Raw genomic sequence first — 14,620 nt, forward strand, 5'->3', positions numbered from 1 at the left:
TATCCTGGGCCTCTTGCCTGTGTCACTTTCCCTCATCTCCTGATATCATTGGAGATTCACCAATATAAACAGGTAAAAGTAGAAATAGTTACAATAAACATTCTTGCTTCCCTGTGGAATTCTTCACAATGTGGGCTTAACCTGAAGATAATGAATCAATGTTGTCTAGTTAGATTGTACTGCTTGACAACCTGCACGATAAATAAAGATGCAAACTTAAATAGCTAAGCTCAGAAAATTATTTTTCACTAGGTAAACTTCCCTTCTAAATTTGCTAATTATTCTTTTTCATTCTTATATTTGCCTTCTTAATTTTATTTTTTTCTAGGTACTTATAGAGTAAATACATCCAGACACCCATTCACTGTTCAGCACTTACACTGTCTTTAAAACTAGTAACTTGAAAAAGAAATTGTTTATAATAGAAACAGATATCCTGTCTAACTGCAATGCTTTACAATACTAATGCATAAGTGTCCAACCTAAGTTTCACAGCCAAAGAAACAGCCTCTGGTAAGGAACAATACTTTGAAGGAATTATTAGGCCTGAGATGTTTGGACTTCAGATATAAAATACAATTCGTCAAAAAAAAAAAAAAAGAAAAAAGTGTAAATGTTGTTCAACGTAATTTCTCAGTGTGATATTGTATTGCAAATAATTATATAAGTGAGAGGACGATGGTCTTTTAAGTTTTCTCTCAAACTCTTCTATTACATAAGTCACGTCTTCCTAACTTTATACTGATCACGTAAGATTTTGCATGGGTATCATGAAAATGTATGTGCTTCCATTTAAGAAATAAATGAAATAAGGCAAGAGCAAGGCAATTTCTTCAATGACAAACTATAAAATAGAAGCAGAAAAATATGGAAAAAAAATCACAAAAGAAAATTATGAAAAGCATAAGCAGTTTTGACTGATAGAATTTTCTCAACATTTTAGGAGGCTTTTGAAGTGTTAGTGCAGTTCACAACATCTAATGGTAGTTTCTGAACTGATATTTGAAAGATATGTTTATAACAGGAGCTTAATTCTGTACTCAGATACAAGCTGAGTAATTTTGTAATAATTAGGGTTTTTGTAATAAAATTAGCCACACTCTTGCTGTGATTATACAGAGCTACTGGTGTGCCCCTGGCACACTCAGCAGCACGAATTCATGCCTGTGGTCTGCTGTTTGGCTTTGGGTACCCTGAGACACAAATCTCCTCTGCCAAAAAGGGACAATGCACAGCAGCTGTCCTGATTCAAACAGTGTTTTATACTTGAACATTGAATTAACCTGTAGCTCAGGTAAAAAATTCCTGGATGAGACTTTTTATGTCCAAATGCCAAAGGAGCTGTGCTGAACCAACATAGGTGGCTGAAGCTGAGGCTTCATCTTGTCCTGCACGAAGAACAAGACACATCTCTCTCCCCATGATATAGCTGGGATAAATGTGAGCATACTGTGAGAGTGGTAAAGGGTACAACAGAGACAGGAATGTCAACATAATTGTGCAAAAAGTTCCCCCTGGGTTGATAAAATACTTCTAAAAATCAACATATAGTTCAGGATTTAACAATAATTTTGCTGTCTCTGGCATTTTGTCTGTATGTAGTTGTTAATGATTTTATTCAGTTTTATTTTTTTCTGCAGCAATCCTCTAGTATTTAATTTTCTCTCTCTCTTCTGTTATTTTTTTGTTTAGTGAAGCAAAGCTTCTCCATTACAGTCTTGAATCTCCGCAGTTGGGATGGCTGTGGTAACCCTGGAAACCCCGCTGGCAGAGTGGGCTACAGCTGCAGCACCTCTGGCTGAGCAAATCGAGTCCTTTCCCCGAGCCCTGCAAAGAGCTGCCTCCTGAGCCGGAGTGTCACCGCTGCTGACATGTCACCTGCTCCTTTGGTGTCGAGGGTGATAAGGTGCTATCACACAGTTCATCCAGACAGGTGGCAGGGCTGAGCCTAAATGTGCTTTGTCACCTTTTGAGGTTTTGTCATTTTTATTCATACTGGAAAACATAGGGCAAAATCTTTTAAATTATTTTTAATTCTCTAATTGAGTAAACACTTCTGTGTTTGCTGTAGACAGAAAAGTTTTTAAAAAAGAAGGAATTTTCTATCCTATTATATAGGGTCCTCAAGCACTCACTCTGTTAGCATAATCCATAACCTATTAGCATAATCTATATTAAATTCTCCAGTATCATCTATTAAATTATACATCCATAGGACACATAAAATTAGTATGCATCACAGAAATCATAAGTGATTTTTTTTTTTTTAAGATATTTCCCAAAAATCTTTCTTCACAATTCATATATGTATACTTGAAAAACTTTGGGAAGGAAATTTTGGACTTATAGGCATAAAATGTGCTGTCCCTCTCTTGAGAGATGTTGACAGTTGCTGTGGCTTCAAGAAGGAGCACTCTAAATGGTTAAAATTTTCCGAACAGAACTACTGTAAATTTTTAAATCATAAATTCTCTCTGCAGTCCTCTGATTCAGGCAATCCTGCTGAATGTTCCACATCTTCTCTCCAATATCTTTCCAGTTTACAGCATGCTTCAGTTTTGTTGCTTTCAGGGTCCTAACTTTAGTCTGTTCATGTTTCTGAGAGCCAATATAGTAGCCTTTTTTATCTAGGTATTTTTATCTGGTGTTTCTCAAAAGAATTCCTTCCAGATAGTTCCAAAACAACTGAGCATTCAGAAGAATAAATGTTGTTTGTAGGATATCTTAAACTTTTGAAACAGATTATTTTTATGTATGTTAGTGACTTAGTTTACACTTCATTAAAGTCCCAGGGGATAAAAGTTTGCTTTTAGTTTTAGTCTTCAAAATTCAGCATATGAAATACATTGATTTATTGATATTAGTTTAACCAAGCCAGATATTGGGGCTTTCTGTGACAATTGAAATTGGTTTATGACAAAAGATTATTGTATAATTTCTTCTTGATCTATTTTTGTATATGGGAAACCCTGAAGTGATAGACTTACTGTTCAAATTTCTGTTATACAAGACTGTTCTATAGGACAAAATTGGAATGAGCAAGGGGCAAGAAGGACTAAACTCAAAGTTACAGTTTGAATTAGGGTAGAGGCTGGGACTGAGGCTTGAGATGTTTGTTTTACTCCTCAATCCTCTGAGACCTTCTCTGTTGGATTGGGAGCTTTGTGAGTGCTGCTGGTATAGGAGTATCTGTAGGGTTGTGGATAGTGTTATAAATTTGTTAGATCTGCTTCATGTTTGAATTCTGCTTATCTCCTACAGTGGGAATGAGTGCTGAGACCCACAGGGTCCTACACTGGATGTGCTTGTTGAGTGTGGGTTTTTGTAGCAATGTTAAAGATATGTTTGGATGTAGATTAGTAATGGAAAGTAGTTGGAGCTTAGTTAATTCGGGCATGTGGAGTATGCGAGTCAGGGACTCATAGTGTTATAGAACCACAGAATGGTTGGAAGGGACCTTAAAGACTATCTATTTCTAACCTCCTGCCATGGGCAGGATAGCACTCACTGTTGCCCAGGGCTCCCACCAACCTGGCCTTGAACACTTCCAGGGATGGGATGTCACAGCTTCTCTAGTCAATTTATTCAGTACCTCACCACACTCTGAGGAAAGAATTTTGTCCTATTATTAATCTAAACCTAGTTTAAGACTGTTCCCCTTTGCCCTATCTCTATCTGCCCATGTAAATCCTCATTCTTGCAGATGTTTTCAAAATTTGTCATGCATTTACTCTGTACCAAGGTTCAGCAGGTTGCACTTCAGGCCAACTTGGAAACCATGTGCCACCAGTGGCTTTGAAGGGGCCCTTCAGCAGATCTGCAGAGGAGCTTTAGGCATGAATCCCTTCTCAAGTTTATAGTTAGGCACAATGCTGTAAAGGCAGTGGATGGCTCATGGCCATGTTGGGCCACATGAAGCCAAATCTGATTGAGGCAGGGTGTGGATTTTATCTCTACAAAAAGAGGAATTGGACTTTGTGTGAACTGTTAGATAAGTGGCTTGATTTTGTTATTGATATTGATTGATTTAGTTGAGGACTGATGAGAAAATGGTGGCTTCTATTTCACTCTATTCTGAGATACCTAACAGAGGTCAAGTAGATTTAGATCACAGGCAGGCAGAGGTCCAGCACATGTTGATTTTATTGCACGGTTGCTGGAGGTCCTCACAGTCTGTCATAAACACTCTTTTCCAACTATGAAAATGACTGTTGTAAAAATGTAAACTGGGACAGCTTCACTGGCTAACCTGTGGATTTGGCAAGGTAGAGAAATAAACTGAGCTCCTCAGGCACTGTTCTCTCTAATACTTTTTGCCAGCCTGTGTCCTAATGTTAACAATAATCCTTAACAGCAGTTTAGACACCTCTCCCCTGGCCAAAATCAAGCATAACTGGTTTTCCGTTTGGCATCCATTGCCATTCTGTTTCTTCAGGTGTTAAGTTTCATACAAAAGTAATAAGAAAAAAGTCAGTTCCTGGTGTCTATGGCACTAATCAAACTCCACCTTTAGAGCTATTAGCAACAAAGGATAAAAAAAGTACTCCTTGCTTTGGCCCAAGTCCCTTTCCTGTGTCCTTGTTCTTCTAAGATCATGTAGCAAAAGTAATAATTTATCATCTACATTTTGTAAATCTAATCAGAGCCCTTCCTAATGCTAACCATTATCCAGACACAGTTAATGGGAACAGAAATTGTTCCCAAACTGCAATTGATTTGAACATCAAGCTGTATAAATTAGCATGTTTCTGTGATGCTGACCTCAACTCAGTCCTAACCCTGAACTTAAAAACAGTCTGGGACACCTCCCATATAAACTGTTTGGTTCTATGGGTCTTGAAGGAGTACTTTCTTTTATAATTGCACCCCCAATCCCAAGATTAATTGTAGCAATTCCACCTTTACTATTAAAGTCCAATGCAGATCAAAGCAGTCTCTGTAACTTTAATAAAATCTCAGGCACTAACTGTCATGCTTTACTCACAGTGAGTTTAAAATACAGGGTTTTTTTTCTGTGTTTTATTCATTGCTTCACATTATAAAATGCATACGCAGATGATGGCAGGTGATGGTACGTATAATAGTGCAGCAGCTTTCCTAGAGACAACAGTAGGATTACAGATAAATGTAATCATGGAATGTTTGAACTGCAAAATGCCTCACAGTTAGAAACTCCTAGAAAGAAAACAATTAATGGATATGCAACTGCAGTGGGATGGGCATGGCTCCAGTCAGCTCTGCACTCACCGGCTCCTTAGTGGTCTAACCAAAAAGGCACAGAGAGCAGGACACCAGATAGAGCAGAAACCAGAATAAGCAATCATTTGTTAGATATGCTAATAAAAGAAAATCAATTACTGATGGTAATACAGAAGAATTTGGACCGGACCATTTTGTGCTTCAGTGCTTCAATGTATTTGATTTCCCTGCCAGGCTTTGCAGCACAGGCTTTGATCCAGGGTAAGCAGTTTCAGCCTGACTCAAACATGTAGTTTTCCTACTGTTTCTTTTCAGGAACCTTCAATTCTCACTATTTCAGTATGAGAATAGGAAAGTTCATAGGACAGTATGATGTCTGTAAAACTGCAGCATCACCGAGTCCTACCATAGATTTAGTTTTCCTGACAAAGATGACAATCATTCCATCTTCAGTCATTGGGGTATCAGGACACTTTAGTATTAGGACAGAAACCTCCTGCAGTAGCCTGTTTACAAGTAATTTATCTTCTTAATAATCTCTTGAAAAATTGCTGACAAGATTTGGTAATAGATTGTCATTCGGGGCATAATGTACCGTCTGTAGCTTGCCCGTTTCTACAAACACCAAAATGGGAAGATCCATTATGCTGGTACATCACCAGGTCTTTCAAAACAGCAGTGCAAAGCACTCTGTACCAGACACATCCGTTCTCTTGTTACAAAAACCTGCAGCACAGTCAGCCATGGGGAAAAAATGGCAAAACTCTTAGATCCTGTGCGTATCAATGCGTAGGGAGTTCGTCATGAGGTGATACTTTTAGAACACAAACTGTGATATACAGTCATTGCTTTGAAATGTTAGAGAATAAGTTGGGAGGAAAAATATAAATATCCACTGTCTTGAGGTGCCAGAAGGCATGAAAAATCACCATCCGATAAATCTTGTTGGGTTAAAAAATGACTTCCTGGCACCTGTAGGACTGAATACACAGGATTACCTGATTTATGGGAGTTATGAAGTTACATGGTGCCACTTGAGAAGCCCAAGGCAGGGAGCTGTTCAGGTGGGAGGATAAATAGTGATTATATTTGATTTTCAATACTAAGATAGAAAGGAAGAAAAAGTTCCATCAAGCCTCAATCACTCTTTGAGATCCTGTTCTGGAAACATCTTTCTACCAGATACAATGGCATTAGGGAAGCTTCTAGCACCCCATCAGGATGGGTCCTTCACAGAAAAAAAAAATAACCGAAAAACAAATCCTTAGTGGAGATGTCGATTTTCAAGCAGGCAAATTAGGGGCAGCTTTTTCTTCTACAAGATTAGACTGCTTAGATCATGGAAGTGGAGGAGAGCTCTCTGAACCCACAGCTAGGCAGTTGAACAAGGGAAGAATTAGTTTTTAGATTTTGAATGTGGATAACTGTGATTGATAAAGGACTATTTCAGATTTGGCCAAATCCTTGGTTGTATTCCTCTTGAAAATAGTTTTAGTATCTAATTAATGGAGTAATTTGGAAATGGTTGTCAATGCAAGTAACTTGATTATCAAAATGACTGTGCAAAAAAGTGAGCACTTTTCTTATTTCCTGTTCCGTTTTTTGTGACTATTTCTTTATGACACCATTGTGACACTTTCTTTATGACACCATTACCACGAAGTAGCAAGTAGATCAGTCTTTTTTCAAGGCAGACATGCCTGGTGTATCAGTAATTGGGAGAAAAACTATGTAGGATTAAAGCTGATTTACCAGAAAGAAACAACATCGTAGTCTGCTTAAATTTAGTCACCTAAACAAAAAAGTTGGGTTGTAGGAGATGCTAAGTGCTTGAAACTTTCCATAGCTCCTGTGGGAATGCTGGAAATAAACAATAAGGGAAAACACAATCAGTTCTGTTTAGATTCCTAGCTTTGGGTAACAAGATTTTTTTTTTTTCTTGTTCATTTTCCCACCTCCCAGAACTGAAATAGTTTAAGAGCTTTTGATTGAAAATATGAATCATTTATACAAAGCTATTGATATTACCTCTACTTCAGGTTCTTTCTCATCAGTGTCAACTGAGGGTTTCAATTTCTGCAAAACTCCAGTTCTTCATCTTTGTCAGACATAAATTGCAGATGCCCTAATTTCCCTCACCTTTTCCCTTCCCTTCCCTTCCCTTCCCTTCCCTTCCCTTCCCTTCCCTTCCCTTCCTTCCTTCCCTTCCCTTCCCTTCCTTCCCTTCCCTTCCCTTCCTTCCTTCCCTTCCCTTCCTTCCCTTCCCTTCCTTCCCTTCCTTCCCTTCCCTTCCCTTCCCTTCCCTTCCCTTCCCTTCCCTTCCCTTCCTTCCCTTCCCTTCCCTTCCTCCCTCCCCTCCCCTCCCCTCCCCTCCCCTCCCCTCCCCTCCCCTCCCCTTCTTCAGATTGTTGCCCAAAATTAAAGAAGCTGTTTATGGGGCTTTTTTACAGTAATCCTTCATTAAAAACTTGAAATCTAAAGGTCTACCATATGCCAACATGGGCCAGTTATTTTGGTCTAGGGTTCCCAGAGAACAGAAACATTATCTTTGCATGGTAATTTTTTTAGTCCTCCAACAGCACTTTCTATGAAAATTCCATCTTACTGGAATATGCTGAGTGGGTGCACAACTGTGTGCTGGGCAAACACACCCACACCACCCTCCCTCCTCCCAGCTGGATGACTGGCCTTGCACTGTCTGGTGCTGTTGTCACTTAGAAGAACTTGCCCTACAGTAGTCCCCTCCCATGGTGGGGCACCAGCTTGCCAGCAAGTGTAAGAATAAATAGTTCTTGAGAAACCAGTGCTTCCACTGCTGTTACTTGTGCAAAATGTAGATTAATGAAGTGAGCGGTGGTTTGCAAAGAGCTGAACAGGCTGAGAATGATCAGAAGCCATAGGGCAGATGAGGATGTATTATTAGACTTTCCTTTCTAAATTCTGAAACAGAGTCCACATTTAGGGGGAAGACTTGTTTCAACTCTCCATTGGCAGAATAATTTTTTTTTTTAAATCTGTTAGATGTCCACATAAGAGACACAGTTAATAGATGTGTTCAACGAGGAAAAATCTGGGCTGAGAATATAAAATTCTCCTCCTTGTGAAGGAACTATTTGGGGCCAGAACGATTCTCTGTCAGAACTCCCATTCTTCCAGTCTGTATTTAAAAATGTTCATATGAAGAAATCACAGAAAAAGAGAAAATTAAAGTGAATACTGGTGTGGAAAAATACAAAGCATATTTTTATTATGCATTCTGTCACTGTGTTTTTGCATACAATTTTGTTCTAAAACATTCTGGCTTATGCTGTCTGTGGTATACACTTAGGTACATTCTCTGGTTAACTGCTGTATCTTTTTTTAAACCAAGCTAGAGAATTAAATTTTCCTACTAAGTAGAATTAAATTTTCCTTTCAAAAGGAATTAATTTGCTTCTCAAAAATACATACCATGAACCAGCCCTTGGTCAAAACAGATCTTGATGAAAAATGGAAAGTCTCTGTTAGTCCTGTAATTTTATGATCAAATTTAGTACTAAACTTTATTAAGAAATGTTTTGCTTTTATAATTTAATAGAGTAACACTTTGGAAGTGTGTTGTACTTCCAGAAGTGGTTAAGAAATCTACTTGTGCATCTCATAAATAATTCTGGCAGGTAAGAGCCAAAGTGCTGCTCTTTCTGTGTGCACCTATGTATAATTGTGTAGTGGACTTCCACAGGAACAACACAGCCTTATTGAAGATTTGTCTAGAAAGATTTATCTTATTCTGTTAAAACAAGTCATTAGATTTATTTCTTTCAGTATCATAGGTCTTCATTGAGTCAAATAAACCATATTTTGTTTACCACCCTGGAAAGATATAAATGCTAAATACTCTTTAACTTTATTTTATGAGAGTGAATATTATATTCCTCTTTCCAGTGACCTTTTATTGCCTTGTGAATAAAAAAATAATTTACCAGACAGAAATAACAGCCAGAGGAAGGTGGGATTTATGAGCATGCCAACTCCACTAAAGCCAAAGGATAAACATAGTAGTCTCAGAATAAAAATGGTGAGTTATCTAGTGCTCTGGTCTCAAAACTTTAAAATAACTTTTCTCAGAAAATCAGAGCTTTACTCATGTCATCATGGCAAAAGAAAAAGAGTGCGGGTTCTAATTATTTTTTCCTTTTTTCTGTTATTTGTATTAGATATATTCTATTTGTAAGGAATTAGAATATGAAAAAAATTTCCTTCCAGTCTATAATATATATTAAATACAGGAGCTGCAAAACATGCCTAAATTCTGAATGCAGCAGATTTTTATATTATCCTAGCAGTGTTAAGTACCTCTTAATTGAAAATAATTGTATGAAGTCTAAAACTTTTCAAAATAAGGAAAAAATCCAGCAAGTTTCCATGCTGGAATCTATTTACATTATAGGATCTCTCTTTTTGAAATACATTCTGCAAAAGGGAAACTTCATTTTTCTGGAGATCATCTCTCAGAACTTTTTTTTACATGACACAGAAATATTGTTGGGGTGGTGTCATGCTAAATTCTGTACTGCCATTCAGAGAGACTAGTTCTACACTTTGGAGAGGAAGAAGAAAGGGAGAAGGCAGAAAGGTGGAGGACAGCAAGGCATCCCTTTGCAAGGTGCCAGCAAACCCCTTGTCTCAAGGGTCTTCAGGTTAGATGTGGGACATGAGGGGGAAGAGCAAAAGGAGGGGGAGAAAAGAACCCACGCAAATTTGAGGAAAATAAATAGTTTTAAGTGACCCAGGAGAACAGAAGACAGTAGGGTAAGGTCTGACTACGACTAGGTCAAGGCAGGAAGCAATGGTCAAGTCTTTTCTTAAATGAGGTTCTGAATGAACTACTGTGTAAGGATGAGATGGCTGCTTCCTCCCAGGGAGTGAACGTCTGAAAGGGAAGCACATAGCAGAGAACTCTTTGCACCTTGCACATTCCCAGTCAAATTTCACGCTCCAGATTCCTACCTGTCTCCTACGAAAGTGTTTGGGACAGAGCACAGGGATATCACATGCCACTGTGGTGGGTCAGGTAAGGACTTCTACTCTTCTTTCTTCTAAGGTTTTTAGTTTGTATTGATTTTTATTCTTATTTAAATTTTGTTCCTTATTTCATATTTCAGATGTATTTTCATGTTAGCATCGAAGTAATGCATACTGATGAAAGGTCACACCTGCATGTATTTCCTAAGCAACATGTTCTTCTGTAAAAAATTAACTCATTCTTAGTTATCCCTAGTCTGGAGACAGTGCTCAGCCATAACTGACTGAGACAAGCGAGCAAGGTTCCTGGAGTGAGTGACCTTCATTCCCTTATACTTTCAATGGAGATTTTGGGGATTCCCATCATTGTTTCCTTAGTGGAAGACAAGTGAAAGAGCAGCTTTGCATTTTACCTCTCTCAAAACCAGGCACGTGTGCACGTCTGAGCACTACACAGAATTTGCTGCCTTTTCAGCTGCACAAAATAACAAAGTCAAAACCTAGAGTGAATTTGTCTTTTTGTTCAGAAGATGAAATGAGTGTTCTCCTGCCCTAAGATTTCATAGATTTTTATGCTAAATTAATAAAAAAAATTGTGAAGAAAATGTCCATTTTGCACCTGTAATAGAATTTTCTTGCATCAGCAGTAGCTGTGTCTGTTCTATGTAGGTGACAGGCTGACAAATGGAAAGATTATTTCTGTTCCTTCTTTCATTTGAGAGTCATAAATCTGAAAAATGTGGAATAGATTTTTTTCATGCATCTTATAAGATTTTATAAGAAGATCCAAGATGGCAGAGAGGGCACAGTTCCAGAATATAGATTAAGATTTTCACTGGTACCAACAGCAGTCACTCAACATGATTTGACAGTATCTTTGTCAAATCGATACACAATGTTTTGTTGAACTAGTGGAGTGAGTGGATATGTCTGATAAAATAAACGTGTTGTCCATGCCATTGACATGAACGCTTATTTAACAAGATCGTTTTGATTCAGAGTCAGTTTTCATATTTATACTGCTGCAAATCCTGCAGAAGCAGTTGTGTCGGTCATCTGTATGACCTCATATTCCATAGAGATGCAGATCTGCTCAGCTTTGTCTTGACGTTTGTGCTACTGTATTGATAGCAAATATGATGATAATTTATATTCACCCTGCACAGGCAGACACAAAGCTTTATCCTTTCTTGGCGGGGATACAAAGATCGAGCAAAGTGGATGTTAAGTTACTGGTCAGCTCAGGTGCTCTTTGCCACGAGGCATTTCACTCTGTACTGCTCTGGAGCTGGCCAATTTGGGTCCATGATTACACCACGGACCTACAGCTTCACGGGACTTTTTTCCTTGGTTTTTGATGCTGCAGTTCCAATACCAAATTTTCCTCAGACACAGAGCTACTAAATTTGAGAAAAATATAGATCCTTCAGATCCCACAGTTCCACATATCTGTGGCAATTGAAATACAGTGGATTAAGTTGTATTTGTGCTGGGGAGCAGCTATAGAGCCAGGGAAAATATCACCCTGGGCCACACTCATAGAGTCTTCAGGGGACAGTGGTGTCAGTAGAAACTGGTCTTTTAGATCACTGACAGATAGATTGCAAAATCCTTACTAAACCTGAAATGACATAGCTCATATTTAATTATATTTATCTGTTCTGATGACTACCTAAACCTTTTTTTTGATGATAAACCTTTTTATTAGTTCTATCTTTGCCTTCTTTTCATTCCTATACATATATACAAGCACAGGTACTCTTCAGTCAATTGAAATATTATCTAATCAGAGGACACTAATGCCACCTTTTAGTGGACAAAAGCACATATTACAGTAAGGATTTATGGTTGTCTGATTACCCCAAGAAAATCCTTTTGTTGATAGTGTAAAAATGAAAGCCAGGTGGTGGAAGAGTCTGTTCTTTGACTGTGTACTGACATCTTCATCACTATAAACCCTTCATATTTCTGGTAGCATAAGAGATATTAGTTGCTACCTGAGCATTGGTGAGTCAAATATCTTTTTGCATGGAATTTTTTAAAGGACAATTAATTTTTTTTTTTAATAGTTGTAGCAAGACTGATATGTCTTTTTCACAGGTACTGCTTCCACAGAGCTAGATATGTCCCTTTCTACCTCAAATATTCTGAAACCTTTACCTTTCCTTCTTTTCATCTCCACAGGCAACAAAAATTGCCTTTTATGACAGATCTGTATAAAGACTGACCCCTCACGTCTGAGGCTTTGAGCAGGATCCAGGGTTTGTGCTTAAGTTTTGCATGCAGAGCAAGCCACAGTGTGTTTGAAAATATCAAACTATAAAATAACTGTTTTAACTTGAATGTAGAATGTTTGCTTTGGTATAGCTCCCTGGTCCTCTTTAATATATGAAAGAACAGCCTAAAGCAGAGAGGGCAAGCCTGTGCGAGTGGGATGGTGGCTTCAAATGTGACGAGTGGGAGGCACAAAACTCCCCATGTGCCTCCCCTCTACCTCCTACTCCCTGTGTTCAACATCCATATCCAGATGGAGTAAAACAGGGAAGAAGCAAAGAGGTCGCTCCTTTCCTCCTCCATAGCGTGGCCGCCTTCGTAGGATGATTCAGGAAATTATCCTTTTTCATATATTCCACCCTCTGGCAAGCATGTTTCCTACAGAGGATGCCAGGAGCATTTCTACCTCCAGGAGGAAGAAGATAAAATTGTAAATAACATTTAAGAGTTAACTATATTTGGCTGTGCTGCATCGGCTGAAAGTCCTATTTTCTCCTTCAGAAATTTGTTTTGTGTGATCTGACTGAGGCAAGTCAGGGAAAGAACACAGAAGATATTTCTACAAGTACAAGTGCCACAGACCGGTGATCAGCAGCACAAGTGAGATTTAAATATAGTGAAAAATGGGAAATCAGAAAGGGCAGAGTGACTTCCACAGTCATGGTGGCAAGGCTGCCATGTGTGCTGCTGCTTCTGTAACATCGTGCTGCAGCTTGGATGTGTCCCACGGCACGAACACCACCCCTGCACCAACACAGCACTGTGTTAAACTGAGCTGTGACAGCTGAGCTCTGAGCAGGGGGGCAGGGCCACTTCTTACCTGACTTAAAAGAGAAATATTTTGGTTCTGCTCTGTGGACAAATGTGCTGGGGAAAGATAGCTATCTGATTACATACAGTCTCCTGCAACCTGGTGTGTCTCTGAAAAGGCACTGATGGGTTGTGGACGGGCTCTACTGCTGGTCCCAAGTTCTTCTCAGCCAAAGAATTTTCGGCCATGGGTATTCATGGTTCTTGTCTTTACACACTCTCAGTTCTGGATACTTCATTGTTTGTTTGGGTTTTCTTTAAAGTAAGTGCAATATCTGCTGGCTGGTAACTCAGGTTGCAAAGGAAGCTCCTCACTCACAGACTCCAGTTGCTCCTGTGTGTTCTGGCCGGTTAAGTCTAGGCTGCTAGGTAGAAATTCTGCACTGATGTCTGGGCTTGTACCATGACACCTACTGTGTTCCTGATAGAAAAACTAGGCACACAAACCAGTAAAGAACAGATTTGTTTGAGCCTGATCTAAACTGCAGACTGTGCTTAATTTGTAGTCTAATTATAGCCTCTGAATTGCTTCCTCTGCTCCCAGGGTCATACTTGAGAAATAAGAATATGACAGAATATAATGGGCAAGAATATCTTAGAAAGCTTTTACTCATTCATAACAATTTTCAACAGAGCACTTCACTATACTTCTGTTTACAAAACTGTAAACAGCACTCAGGAGTTTCTCTCCTCCACCAAGGGGAATGTGAAGAGAACAGCTCTTGTCTCTTGGTGCTTCATCTTGAGACTGCAGGCTTGGTGGATAATGCTAAACAATTTAGTACGGGCCCAAATGTCGGGGACAAAGACTGCTACATTAAAGAATACACCTCTAGAAAGAGAAATTCTGGAAAATATCTTGGAGCAGATGATCTGCGGCTCAGTGTTGTGGCAAGAAACTGCTAATGTAGATAAATAGGATGATCTTGAGTAAGGAGTGGCAGATTCAAAGCAAAAAAACCACCCTGTTTTTAGAAAGGCTCCAAAAGTAAACTCCTAAACTAATTGGCATACAATATTACTTTTTACAAGGGCATGTAGAGATAGGACAAGGGGTAATGACTTTAAACTGAAAGAGGGTAGATTTGTGTGAGATATTAGGAAGAAATTCTTTACTGTGAGGGTGGTGTGACACTGGAAAAGGTTGCCCAGAGAAGTTTTGGATGCCCTATCCCTACAAGTGTTCAAGGCCAGGCTGGATGGGGCTTTGAGCAGCCTGGTCTAGAGGAAGGTGTTCCTGCCTACAGCAGGGGAATTGGAACTAGATGATCTTTAAGGTCCCTTCCAACCCAAACTTTTTTTATGACTCTATAATTATGGAGACCAAAAGCTT

Source organism: Myiozetetes cayanensis, unplaced genomic scaffold (assembly GCF_022539395.1).
Source record: "Myiozetetes cayanensis isolate MyiCay16 unplaced genomic scaffold, myiCay2020 scf1, whole genome shotgun sequence".
NCBI lineage: Eukaryota > Metazoa > Chordata > Aves > Passeriformes > Tyrannidae > Myiozetetes > Myiozetetes cayanensis.